Source organism: Lissotriton vulgaris, unplaced genomic scaffold (genome assembly GCF_964263255.1).
Source record: "Lissotriton vulgaris unplaced genomic scaffold, aLisVul1.2 SCAFFOLD_1646, whole genome shotgun sequence".
NCBI classification, from domain to species: Eukaryota; Metazoa; Chordata; class Amphibia; order Caudata; family Salamandridae; genus Lissotriton; species Lissotriton vulgaris.
In genome coordinates, this window is record NW_028251078.1 from 152,464 (window position 1) to 165,164 (window position 12,701).

Here is a 12,701-nt window from a genome sequence, read left to right on the forward strand (position 1 = left end):
GTGTATTAAGGGGTGCTTCCATCCCAGCACATGAATATCTGAGCAGTGGCTCTCCGGCTGCTTTGGGGAGAGCCATGCTGCCACTGATGATGTCCTCACGCCACATCTCCACTACCTCAGAGGCCCGTCCCAGCATCCAGGTGTGGTGGAGAGCAGCTCGGGGAACCCACCCCCGGCTGTTCTCACCGGCTCCCCGCCTAGCCAGCACCCTCGTATGCATCTGTGCTGGCCTTTCATTCAAGGTCTGCACGCTCCTGGGGGCAGACATGGATGCTGCAGCTGGACAGGCGGGGCCTCAAGGGGGGTTCGGGGGCACTCTCCCCTCCTTATTGTTGCTGCGGGGCGAGTGCCACTACACTCCCTCCTCCTTACCAGGGATGAGGAAATGGCCCCCACCACACCCTTCAAGGGGAGCACGATGGCTCTCCCCAACTTCTTCTTCAGCGGGGCCCAGAGATGGGGTCCTTGGCCCTTGAAAGCTCTTCATGGGGGTGCCACGGCACTCCCCAACTGTGTCTTCTATGTGGGATGGAGATGGAGTACCGGGCCCCTGAAACCGCTTCACAGGGGGATGCAACGGTGCTCCCCGGCTTAATTTATTGTCGGGCCCAGGGTGGGCTCCTGGGACCCTGGGGGCAAATTCACAGGGGCGTGATGGTGCTCCCCAACTTTACTTTGCAGGGGCCTGGGATGGGCTCCTGGGCCCCGTAGGTTTCTGCACGGGGCAGCGAAGGCACTCCCCGGCATCACCTTCTTCTGGAGGCAGCCCCCATGACCTGACCCAACCGGGGGGCACATCAGAGACTTGTGGCGGAGACCCGTGTGCTTGGTTATCGGTCCGATTAAAGGTTAAAGGTTGCCTATCTTCTCAGGAGCATATCTCACCCTCACTGGCCCTGTACTCCATCAAAGGCACAGTCTAGAGTCCTGGGGCAGTCAAGAAGTTCCTCCTTCCAACAGCCCCTGGTGCCAGTCTCCAGCATAAGTCTTCCTCAGCAGAACCACACCACAGAGAGAGCTTCTCTTCCTGTTCACAACCTTTTAGGAGAAATTGGAGGGGACTTGGAGGAATACACTTCTTCCCTTTCCTGCATTGACACATCACCTCTCTGTCCCTGATCCCACTGTCCTGCACAGGCCTCTGGGATACTTCAAGCAAACATCATCCGGGGGTCTCATCCCACATGGTGTCTGAAAAGCCCCCTTTTCACTCTGGCTGACTTCATTGCTCGGGCCCGGAGCAGGCCTGGTACCTGCCACTAAGTGACAGCTTCTCATTGATGCCCTGCAGCATCACCCCATCTCTCCCTATTTAAGAGAATACCTTCACCCTTGGGAATGTAATGTAATGTAATGTAATGGACATTTCTACCGCGCTACTTCCACTCCAAGGAGTATCTTGGCGCATTACACAACTCAGATGGAGAGTTGGAAAGGAAAAAGATGTCCTAATCTCTTCACACACATTACACCAGGGTCCGGCACACGGCATCAGGCAGAGAGAAGATCCAGGTTTTCAATGCCTTCCTGAAGGAGGCTTCTTGAGAAAAAGACCGCAGGGAGAGGGGGAGTTTATTCCAGGCCTTAGTTCCCAAAACGAAGATGGATTTGCCACCTTTAGTGGTCAGTTTGAAATGGGGTGCAGAAAGTAGGTTCTGGTTTGTGGATCTCAAGCAACGCGCTGGTTGGTATCTTTTGAACCCCTTCTGTAGGTAGGTTGGTCCACGTTGGTGGAAAGCCCTGAAAGTGATTAGGAGAAGTTTGAATAAAATTCTCTTCCCAATTGGCAGCCAATGCAAAATATTCAGGGCTGTTGAGACTGACGATCTACGGGGCAGACGCAGTACAAGACGGGCTGCCGCATTTTGGACCATCTGCAATTTGTGGAGAACGATCTTATTTGCTCCAGCATAGAGTCCATTGCAATAGTCCAGCCTAGAGTTAATTAAGGCCACTGCAACTGTTTTCCTGGCCGAGAGGGGCAGAAGGTCAAAGAACTTCCTGAGTGCTTTAATAATTTGGAAGCACATGCCTGCTACTGCTATAGCCTGGGGTTTAAAGGATAATTTGTTATCAAATTTTATACCCAGGTTCCGGGCGGATACAATTGTATTAGGTGGCACTTCAGCATCTGATGGCCAGCATGCTATAGGGGAAAAAGGGTTGTTTGTCCCTACAGGTAGAATTTCCGTTTTACCGGCGTTGCACTTTAAATGGTTGTTGTTCATCCATTTAAAAGTTGCTGCAAGACAGTCCCTAAGGTCTTCCTCTGCACCTGGCCGTTCTTTGTCCAGCACCAAAATCAGTTGGGTGTCGTCAGCGTATGAAATAGAACTGATCCTAAATGACTCGATCAAGTTCATCAGGGGTGTCATATATAGATTAAATAAGGCAGGGCTCAAACTGGAGCCCTGTGGCACCCCTGAGCTGACGTTTTTAGCCTCAGATTGATATGGGCCTAACACTGCTATTTGGCGTCTGTCAGTGAGGAAATTCCTACACCAGGCCAACACCTGTCCTCCTATCCCTGCGGCAGCCAACCGGTCCAATAAGATGTTGTGGGACACGGTATCAAAGGCTGCCGACAGGTCAAGTAGGATCAGGACAGCCTATTTTCCTTGGTCCATAGCTGCTCTTAAAGTTTCAGCAGTATATAATAGAGCTGATTCGGTAGAGTGTTCTGACCGAAATCCTGACTGATTGGGATGGAGAACGTTATTCTTCTCCAAAAAGTTAGTCAGTTGACTATTGACAAACTTTTCAGTCAGCTTAGATAGGAAGGGCAACAAGGAAATAGGGCGTAGGTTAGAGAGGGTGGTGGGATCTGCAAGGGCCTTTTTTTGGAGTGGCTTAACAGCTGCCAATTTCCAGTCATTGGGGATATTTGCTGTTGCTAGAGAGGAATTGATGATTTTGTTGATGATAGGATTGACCATCTCTATTAAGTAATGCAACACTGGAGGGGGACAGGGGTCAAAGGGGGAACCCGATTTGCTGGCCAAAATAGCTTTGGCAGTTTCTTCTAGAGACACTGGGATAAACTCATCAAGACGGAAGGGGGAAGTTGTCTTCACTATCTCTTGATCATCCATTATCGTAGTGTTTTCCAAAGGAAACGTCTTGGTAATAGTCAGGATTTTATTGTCGAAGTAATCAGATATCGCATTACAGAGTTCTTGGGATGGAGGGATCTCTTGCGATAGAGCTGAAGGATTCATAAAATTCTTAACAATCCCAAAGATTGCTTTTTGTTCTTGACCTGCTAAGGAAATGGCTTGTAGATAGTGAGATTTTTTTGCTAGTTTTATTTCTGCGTGGTACTTCCGTCTTGCTGCAATGTAGACGTGACGAGCAGCGGTGTCGTAGTTACGGCGCCACCTTCGTTCTAGTGTCTTTACTTCACCTAATTCAGACTTAAGAGCTGGTGAGAACCAGGGGGCATTTTTCTTATTTCTAGGTTTAGAGTTCTCCTTATTAGATGGTTTAAGCAACATGCCCACGTCAGCAATCCAATCACAAAGGATCTGATAGTCTGAAGAGGTGCAGTCTTCAGTCTTCAGAGAGGTACAGTCAACAGGGACAGGAAGCCTATCTTTAAGTTTTTCGGCAATATCAGCTCTCGTGGCTAACGATTTCCAGTCCGGGGTGGATTTCGTGTGGGATTTATCCTTCCAATTTGAGGAGTTTATTGTGGGTTTCCGGGTCCCAGCTATAGAAAAGGGAATAAAAAAGTGATCTGTCCAAACCTGAGGACAAGGGGATTTAGTTGTCAGCGTGGGGAGATTAGAACAGATACAGTCCAGTAGATGTCCTGCCTGGTGAGTGGGTTCACAATTCACAAGCCTAAGGCCCAACACTTCAAGTGTGTCCAAGAAACAACTAACTCCAGGATCATTTAGAGTTTCGAGGTGCAGGTTAAGATCACCTAACACCGTAAAGTTAGAGGACCTGAGAGCTAGATCACTGAGCACGTCACCGACAGAGTCCAGAAATTTAGAAGCAGGGCCGGGAGGACGATAGATAAGAGCTCCAGAGAATACAAGGGAATCATGGATTGCTAAAGAGAAAGCCAGTGCTTCTGAATCTTTTATGTCAGTCAATTCTTCTATAGAGCATTTAAAAGTATTTCGATAAATGATTGCGAGTCCCCCTCCTCGTTGATCACGTCTGTCCAGACGTTGGATGTGGAAGTCAGTAGGTAGTACTATAGCTAAGGAGGGGTTGCACCACGACTTCAACCAAGTTTCTGTAATAAAAAGACAGTCCAGTTGAGATTCAGTAATTAGATCATAGACGTTCTGGGCGTTTTTTACTAAGGAGCGTTCATTAATTAGCCCGCCTCGAAGTAGAATAGAGTTTGTAGGTGTCACAGTGGGTAAGTCGTGCATTAGGGTCTGATGACAGTGGGCACAGCGAAACGGACCATGCCAGGTGTGTAGGGCCAAGGAGTGATGACAGGGGGCTTGGGGACCGCGAAATGATAATAAGAACTCACGTGACATACCTGACACAAGGGGTTTTGGGGGACGGCCAGGGACGTGAACTGAATCTCCCACCTCTCGCGCCTCCTTAGCGCTGACGGGCGCAGACGGGCAGACTCTGGCTTGACTCAGGCGAGAGTCAGGCGCTTCCGCTGCGCGTCTCCGCTGCGCGGGGGGGTGTGAGCATTAAATACAGGCTCACCTGGTGTTCAAAGCTGAGCACTAGAGCGCTCAGAGAAGTGGCACAATTGACTAGTGAGTGGGAATGCTTGTAGAGAAGTGCTAAGCCTCTGATGCTACAGCTTGGGTGACAAAGTAATTATTCCAGCTTGGCAGGATCACAACCGGCCGGGCTCTGATTCTGGGTCAGAGGAATATGACATTTCTGGATGACCCATCAGTAGTATAGACTTGGCTTTTGGACATAGCAGAATGGTTCTATCCACACAACTTACAGTGTACATTGGTGCGAGTCTGAAATTTGTATGCCCCAGGGAACTGAAACTACCCCATGTGGTCTCTTTCTCCATAGAAGAATAATGGAGTGTTCCTACAGTGAAATAGTAAAGCACACTGAGCATCCCTTATATGTGTCTCCCCACATTATAATGTCTATTCCATGTCACCACCCAACTCTGCATAGTCTCTTTCACACCATTCTATCTGTACCATCTCCAGGGCTGCACATGACAGGTATCTCCCCCGCGTAGCCTTAACACGGGTACACACATGTGTGCACACTTGTCCAAATATAATCAGTCTGGTGCCCCTTACCCTGGCTGCCGTGTAGCGGCCTTATCTCACAAGGCGGACACTGGTGAAATCCACATGCAGTCCATTTTATCATGAGTGCACTGTGGGTGAGTCCCAGCCTAAGAGGCTCTCCCACAGTAAAAGCTAACAAAACAGGGGTTCAAAAAGTGAAAAATCCTGGCGGCTCAGAAGGTCAGAACCACCTTCTCACAACTCCACAGATCATTTACTGAGGTGTCCTTTCAATCTCCCAAGTTGGTGCCTTCACCCCATTTGGTTAGACACATAGTCAACTTTACTGAGGTGGCTATCACTGTCTGTGGTTTGATGCTAGTTGTGAACGTTTAACTAACTGGGCCACCTTACGCCACAAATATACTGTTGGAGTTGGTCTATTCTGCAGGGTCATCCCCAAACCTTTTTCCTTCAACCCTCCTATTTTGCCGACTTCATTTTTGCTGGCTTTAGGACTATGCCCACTTTACCACTGCTAACCAGTGCTAAAGTGATTGCGATCTCTCCTCTACTCATGGTGATAGTGGCTTATACCCAACTGGCATATTTAATTTACTTGTAAGTCCCTAGTAAAGTGCTACTGTGTATAAACAGGCTTGAAAATGAAATGCTACTAGGCTTGCAGCACTGATTGTGCCACCCACTTAAGTAGCCCTCTAAAAATGTCTCAGGCCTGTCAATGCAGAGCCTGTGTGTGCAGCTTAAAATACCATTTATAAACCTTTTGCCAGACCCAAACCTTCCTTTTAATAAATATAAGTCACCCCTTAGGTAGGCTCTGGACAGCCCCAAGGGCAGGATGCAGAGTAGCAAAAAAGCTGAACATGTACTTTTAAGTTTTACATGTCCGGATAGTAAAAAACTCTTAAATTCGTTTTTTGCTACTGCAAGGCCTATCTCTCCCTTAGGATAACATTGGAGTTGCCTTTTTATATTTTATGTGTGCAATTTCCAAATGGGAAGAGATAACTGGTTCATGTTTAGTGCATCTGGAATCCTAATTTAAAATCCTAACTTATGGTGAAGTCGGAGTTTATATTACAATTCTCAAATACCACTTTTAGAAAGTTTTTATATACATATGGACAACCCAATATACCCTTATGGGCTTGGCTAATTAAAGTTAAGGTAATGGTGTCTACAAGGGTTGTATTTTATTATCAATTTTATTTCAATCTATCATTAGTACTAGATGTCTCACTGTGACATCCCAAATCAATTGCAAAACTATATGTATTGATTATTCAAAATGAAATGAATTCAAAAGACTGGGTGTATCTATTCTTTGTTGTATTTATAGCAAAACATATATATTATTAGGTGTTCGTAACCAAAAACTTCTCACATACATTGATAAGAAATATTCAAATTCACTCAGCCAAATTATTTCACTATTCATCAATGTAAAACAAACCATTTCCTATAAGGACAAATCTGGAGTCTATCCTACATATATGACCAAGAGCTCCTAAGTTGAATTTTAACAGTGACTACAAGGAAAATTGGGTTTAGAGGTCGACGTTTTGGTGTCTATTGCAGTTCATCTATGACGCCAACTTCGAGACATAACATTTGTATGAAGATCCAAGACGCCTTGGTCAATGAGTCAATAGTCAATACTGTATGATAACTGTCTTGCGACGAATGAAGAAAAATATTACACTTTATTGTGACTCCCGCATGCACATTGATTAGTTATCTATATATGTCTTTGGCGTGTGTGGTCGCAGCATATAACAACGATTTTCTACGGCATTCAATGAAGACTGAAATGTGTTGCATTCCATTCTAAGAGTCTGGCTGCAGCATCTATCAGCGGTCCAGTGCAGTGTTCCACATGGAATTGGAATTCAAATACAGTTGATCTTAACATACATCCCTTGTACGCAACCTTACCTCAACTTTTAGAAGTTGACATTTCCTTATCTTAGCCACTTGGTGCCTGCAACTTGTCTCTGGACATATGATTGGGTGTAGTTGGCAGTTGGGCTTTGTACATTCCTCCTAGACGGCCACACACAATGGGAGCTTAGATGTGACTAGATGGGCCACCACTGACAGGATGGGAGGGAGGAGCTTGGCCCAGCGTGACTTGCACCTGAATAGGCAGTGTCCTGTCTCTACCCAAATGGCTGCAAACTCCCTGTAGTCAGTCTGGAGCCAAGGTAGGGAAGGCAGGGCATATGTGGACTTCAAAGACTTGCCTCTGGAGGTTTCTCTCCACTTCAAAGGCACAATTGTGTATAAAAGAATTACCTCCGACACCCCGCTTCAGTACACTTCTAGACTTGGGGATACGTTGCCAGGAAGGACTATGGTGCTGCTAAAAACACTGCCATTCTGCTGAACTGCTGCTATGAATGAATTGTTGCCCTGTTGTGCTGTCCTACTGCCCTGTTGTCGAGGTGAGAAGAACTGGACCTGCATAACTTGAACTCAGAACTCGGAATAACTCCAAGAGCTAGTTGGCTGGCCTCCTGATCTGAAGCCTCAGGGACAAAACAGGCATCCAACAACCATGCATCTACACCTGGGCTCTGCCGTCTGTGAGTCTACCCTGCCAAATAGTGCCACCTCAGTCCTGGACCCTTGGAACTCGGCTTAAGATGCTTTACCAGGCTCTGCGGTACCAGTGGAACCAACACATCTCCTTTGCTGCACAGCGCAACCTTGAGCAGAACCGACGCAATTTTACTGCTTCATGGATTGGACCCATCGCAAAGCCTCGCATTGCCACAGCAACCTGCATCGCCTTCAGAACTGCCTCTGCATGACGCATGCTCAAGGCAAGCCCTTGCATCTCTAGTCAACATAAGGCTTGAATGCAATCACAGCCTTGCAGCTCTGCCGAACCAACACATTGCCTCTACTGCACACCTCATCCTTAACTTCGGACTTTGCATTGCAAAACCTGTCGGCAGGATTCTCAATGATGACATAGGCTCTAACACTGCAGCCTCGCCGCATCTCCGAACCAAAACATCTTTTAGGCTGCATGACGCAACTTTGATGCAGACCCCTGCAACACTCTGCAACCCAGGATTTAAGGTACTCTGGTCAGCTGGTCTAGCTATATCCCAGTAGTCAGCTGCACTACATCACGGTCTGCTGGATCTTCTGACTTTGTCCCAGGCCAGAGCGACCACGGTTGTTGCTTTCTGCCTTTTGGCACTATTTTGTTATAAAAACATTCAAAATTCTATATCTCTGGTTCTACTGATTGGATTTTTATCGTTGTGGTCTTGTTTTATTTATTAAATTAAGCTCTATCCCCTAGATGCATCAAGCATCCATTTTGCGATTCCTTATTAGCGAAAAATAAGGATTCGCTAATAAGGAACAGCAAAATGCTATGCATGAAGAATTCACTCAAAAAATAGCGATTTCTTAAAATTCCTTAATCGCAAATTGCGATTCGCAATTAAGGAATACCACCCTTCTTCATTCCTATGGGCCTAGAGGCCCATAGCAATAAATGGGAAGACATTCTCAATTTGCGAATCCCAATTAGCGAATCGCAAATTGAGAATGCAATTTCATGGGTGCAGAAGTGTCCAAAGGACACCCTGTTTCACCCCTGATTGATCTGTGCACATATGTTGCACAAACACATGCCCTTAGGGCATGTGTGTGCGCAACATGAAACTTTGAAAAATGCACTTTAGTGCATTTTTCAAAGTTTTTGCAAAATACCATGAAGTTCAACTTCATGGTAATTTGCGAGCCCTATTAGCGAAATCGCTATTTTTTTAACGTTTAATGCATTGCTTTTAAGGAATCTCAATTTGAGACTCCTTAAATGCAAGTAATCGTAACTTTGCGATTTCTTAATTTGCGATTTTAAAAAGAAATCGCAATATTTGGACAAAGGTTCTAACAAAGAACCTATACCCGAAGCTATGGGTCGTCCCGTCTTATGTGTTTTCGGCAAAGTATAAAAGTATGGAATTTTACCTTCCGAGGTGGTCAGGAAGTCCGCTTCTTGCTTACTTATTAGGCCATCCCGTTCTGCTGTCATTACTAGGTCTAGAATCTCGTCCTTCAAAAACGGAGAGGGATCTTCACTAAGAATCACATAATTAGCATTGTTATCAAGAAGTCGTCTACATTCTTGATCATAAGCTATGGCATCCTGAATAACAATGCCACCCCCTTTGTCTGCACTTTTGTTGACTATTTCAGTATTGCCGTGAAGTGATTGGATGGCTTTATATTCATCCGCAGTTACATTTTTGTACAGGGTAGGTTCCTCTAATGCCTCCACTTCATTGAACACTGCTTGCTCAAACATGAGTATTTCTGCTGGTAGAAGCGAAGGGGGTGTAAAAGTTGAATTCAATTTAAGGCCTGTGTCACTACCCGAAGTTTGTCGGGTCTCCAAAGATTGTTGTTCAAAAAAGCTCTTGAGTCTGAGTTTACGAAAAAATTTGGTTAGTTCACAATGTAACTTAAACCGATCAAGGCGTTGTCAAGGCAAGATGGGTGTAGGTATAAACCCAAGCCTTTCTCCAATACGTTAGTCTCTGCTGGGCTCAGAGGTACGGATGATAAATTGGTAATCAAGCTCTCAGGTTGCTGGGGCCTGCCCTCTGCTCTAGGGTCCTGCTCCTCGTGTTGTCCCCTACCGTCTCTGTTTTGTGTAAGACCACCTTTTTAGGTCTTTTTGAAATTTCTGAACCTTAGATTGTGCTAAATTGTCTTTATACTCGTTGAGCTCTTTGTTGAACTCATCCAGTTTCTTTTTATAGCCAGTTATGGTGATTTTTATATGGTTTTCTGTGGCCTGAATCTCTACTAGCAAAGTTTCTGAAAGGCGGAGCGCTGTTTCAATGATCAATATTGCGCAGTCACGCGTGCAATGCCAGGTGATCTGTGCCCACTCTTTCCTGAACGCAATGTCATCCCAAAAAATCCGTGGGGCATTCGTCACTAGCAAGCCTTTAGGGGGCGTGTTATTCAGTAAATATTCCTTGAGCATGGTGCCATGTAAAATGGCACGTATGCGACTCCTTTTCTGCTCTCTGAATTTATCCCACTCTGTAGTTTGTGAGATTGCTTGGGAAACCAGTGGGTCAGCGAAAAGAGATGGATCATTTAAAATTGCATCGACGTCCTCTTTGGAGTAGGAGAGGCCTAAATCTTCCATCGTATAGGTATGGGTGGCGCACTTAATGGGTACTAAAAAAACTCTTGCAGCTGTGCGCTGCCAGACATAGTCAATCAACAGGAGAGAAAGGCTCAAAAAGTCACTCTTGCACCCCTTAGGTAAACTATCTCAAACATTAGAAGAGTAACCAAGTAAACTATTAGCCTGTTTAAAAGTTTGTGACCTTAAAACCCACAAACAAATGAAAAGAGAGTTGAAATTAGTCAGAGACACTGTGAAAATGAACCCTCATGCACCAACAAAGTCGGTGACTAGCTTCATCATTGGGTTCTTTTTTTATAGGCTAGTGAATTAGTGCCCATATGTGAAAATAGTGATTTAAAAGAAGATACAGCTGCTCCCTGAATACATTTTTAATAAAGGGGCAGTTCACCTTCGATAAAAACAAAGTGAAAACGGACAACTAATGGTTGAGTCATATAGCTGTAGGCATAGAGCTGGGTTGTCTATACCCGTGTATGCGGTTGTAAAAGATTCAAAATGGTGAAGTGTGGTAGCGAGTTCCTAAATAACGTTAGAATTAGGATGAGCACATGGACAAAGGACGTGAGCATCTGCAAGGTGCATGGTCATATCCGGGTACTTAAAAGCAGGTAGTGCTTTAAGGATAAATTGAGCACATGGACATTGGAAGTGATCATCCATAGGGTGCTTGGTCATATCTGGGTATTAGGAATAGCAAGCAGTAGATATTAGCAAGAAGTGCCTTCTCTACACCACCCGGTAGAGCACTAGAAGTGCCTATTCTACGGTGGATCGTAAATATCCATCACCACCACAGCTGCTCCTAACCCTGCTAACGGCATATTATACTCTGGGGAGGTCTATGAAACTCGCAACGCGAGTAAACCCACATATAAAGATGAGAGAAGGTATCCAAAATCCTTTGTTAATTCATGTGAGGATTCCTTAGCGCATGTTCGGCACATATGGCACCCACTTATAGACCCATACAGCCACTTACACACCCATACACACAAGGACACATACAGTCATACAGCCACTCACATAATATATGTTAGAATTAGTATCACTCACTTGTAGTCCAGCTAGTATACTAATTTAGCTTTTGTAGTAGGTTAGCATATATAGTTCGCACCCATAGACTCTTAAAAACACACTCACTTGATGATGTCATCAGTGATGTCATTTTAAATGTCGTCAGTGATTTCACTGACCACCATGTCATGAGGAATGTAATATGAGAGGTCATAAGCAGTGCATTGTAGGGGTGTAAGTTAAAATTAGCTCAGGAAACTAGAACTGCAGAATTTCCCTGGGCGTGCACAAGTGAATTCTGAGCCTGACTATAACGCACTTGTAATCTTTATTTTTTTCAATGAATATATCTATATATATGTATATTTACTGTGAGAACAATGCTTCGTAGAAACAATCTTTATTTTGGCAAATCCAAATGCATAGAAAAATACATCAGTCAACGTGTTTTGTTCATGAAATGAACTTCCTCAGGGCTGGAAAGAAGCATAAATAATATAAATAAACACATAGGTACTATAATAGATACAAAATGAACAAAACATTTGATCAAAAACACCTGAAACACACGGCAAAGGGTGCTATGTACGTAGGTGTGACCTGGAGCCACATCCTTGCAACAACCAATTAAAAACATTAAAAACAATTTTAGAATTCCTTGTAACTACCCTGGAAGAATGGTGACATTCCTGATTGCTGATACAGTCATCACAGAGAGGAGAATATATTTGAATATTTAGTCAGGCATGAGTGTATGTGTGGTGGGATAGGGAAATCTCTCATGGTCAGTTGCAATATATACTCATTGCCCCGAATAGCTGTAGGCATGGAGCTGGGTTGTCTATACCCGTGTATGCGGTTGTAAAAGATCCAAAATGGTGGAGTGTGGTAGCGAGTTCCTAAGTAACATTAACATTAGAATGAGCACATGGACAAAGGACGTGAGCATCTGGAAGGTGCATGGTCATATCCGGGTACTTAAAAGCAGGTAGTGCTTTAAGGATAAATTGAGCACATGGACATTGGAAGTGATCATCCATAGGGTGCTTGGTCATATCTGGGTATTAGGAATAGCAAGCATTAGGTATTAGCAAGAAGGGCCTTCCCTACACCACCCAGGAGAGCACAAGTGCCTATTCTACGGTGGATCGTAAATATCCATCACCACCACAGCTGCTCCTAACCCTGCTACCGGCAAATTATACTCTGGGGAGGTCTGTGAAACTCGCAACGCATGGAAACCCACATATAAAGAGGAGAGAAGGTATCCAAAATCCTTTGTCAAT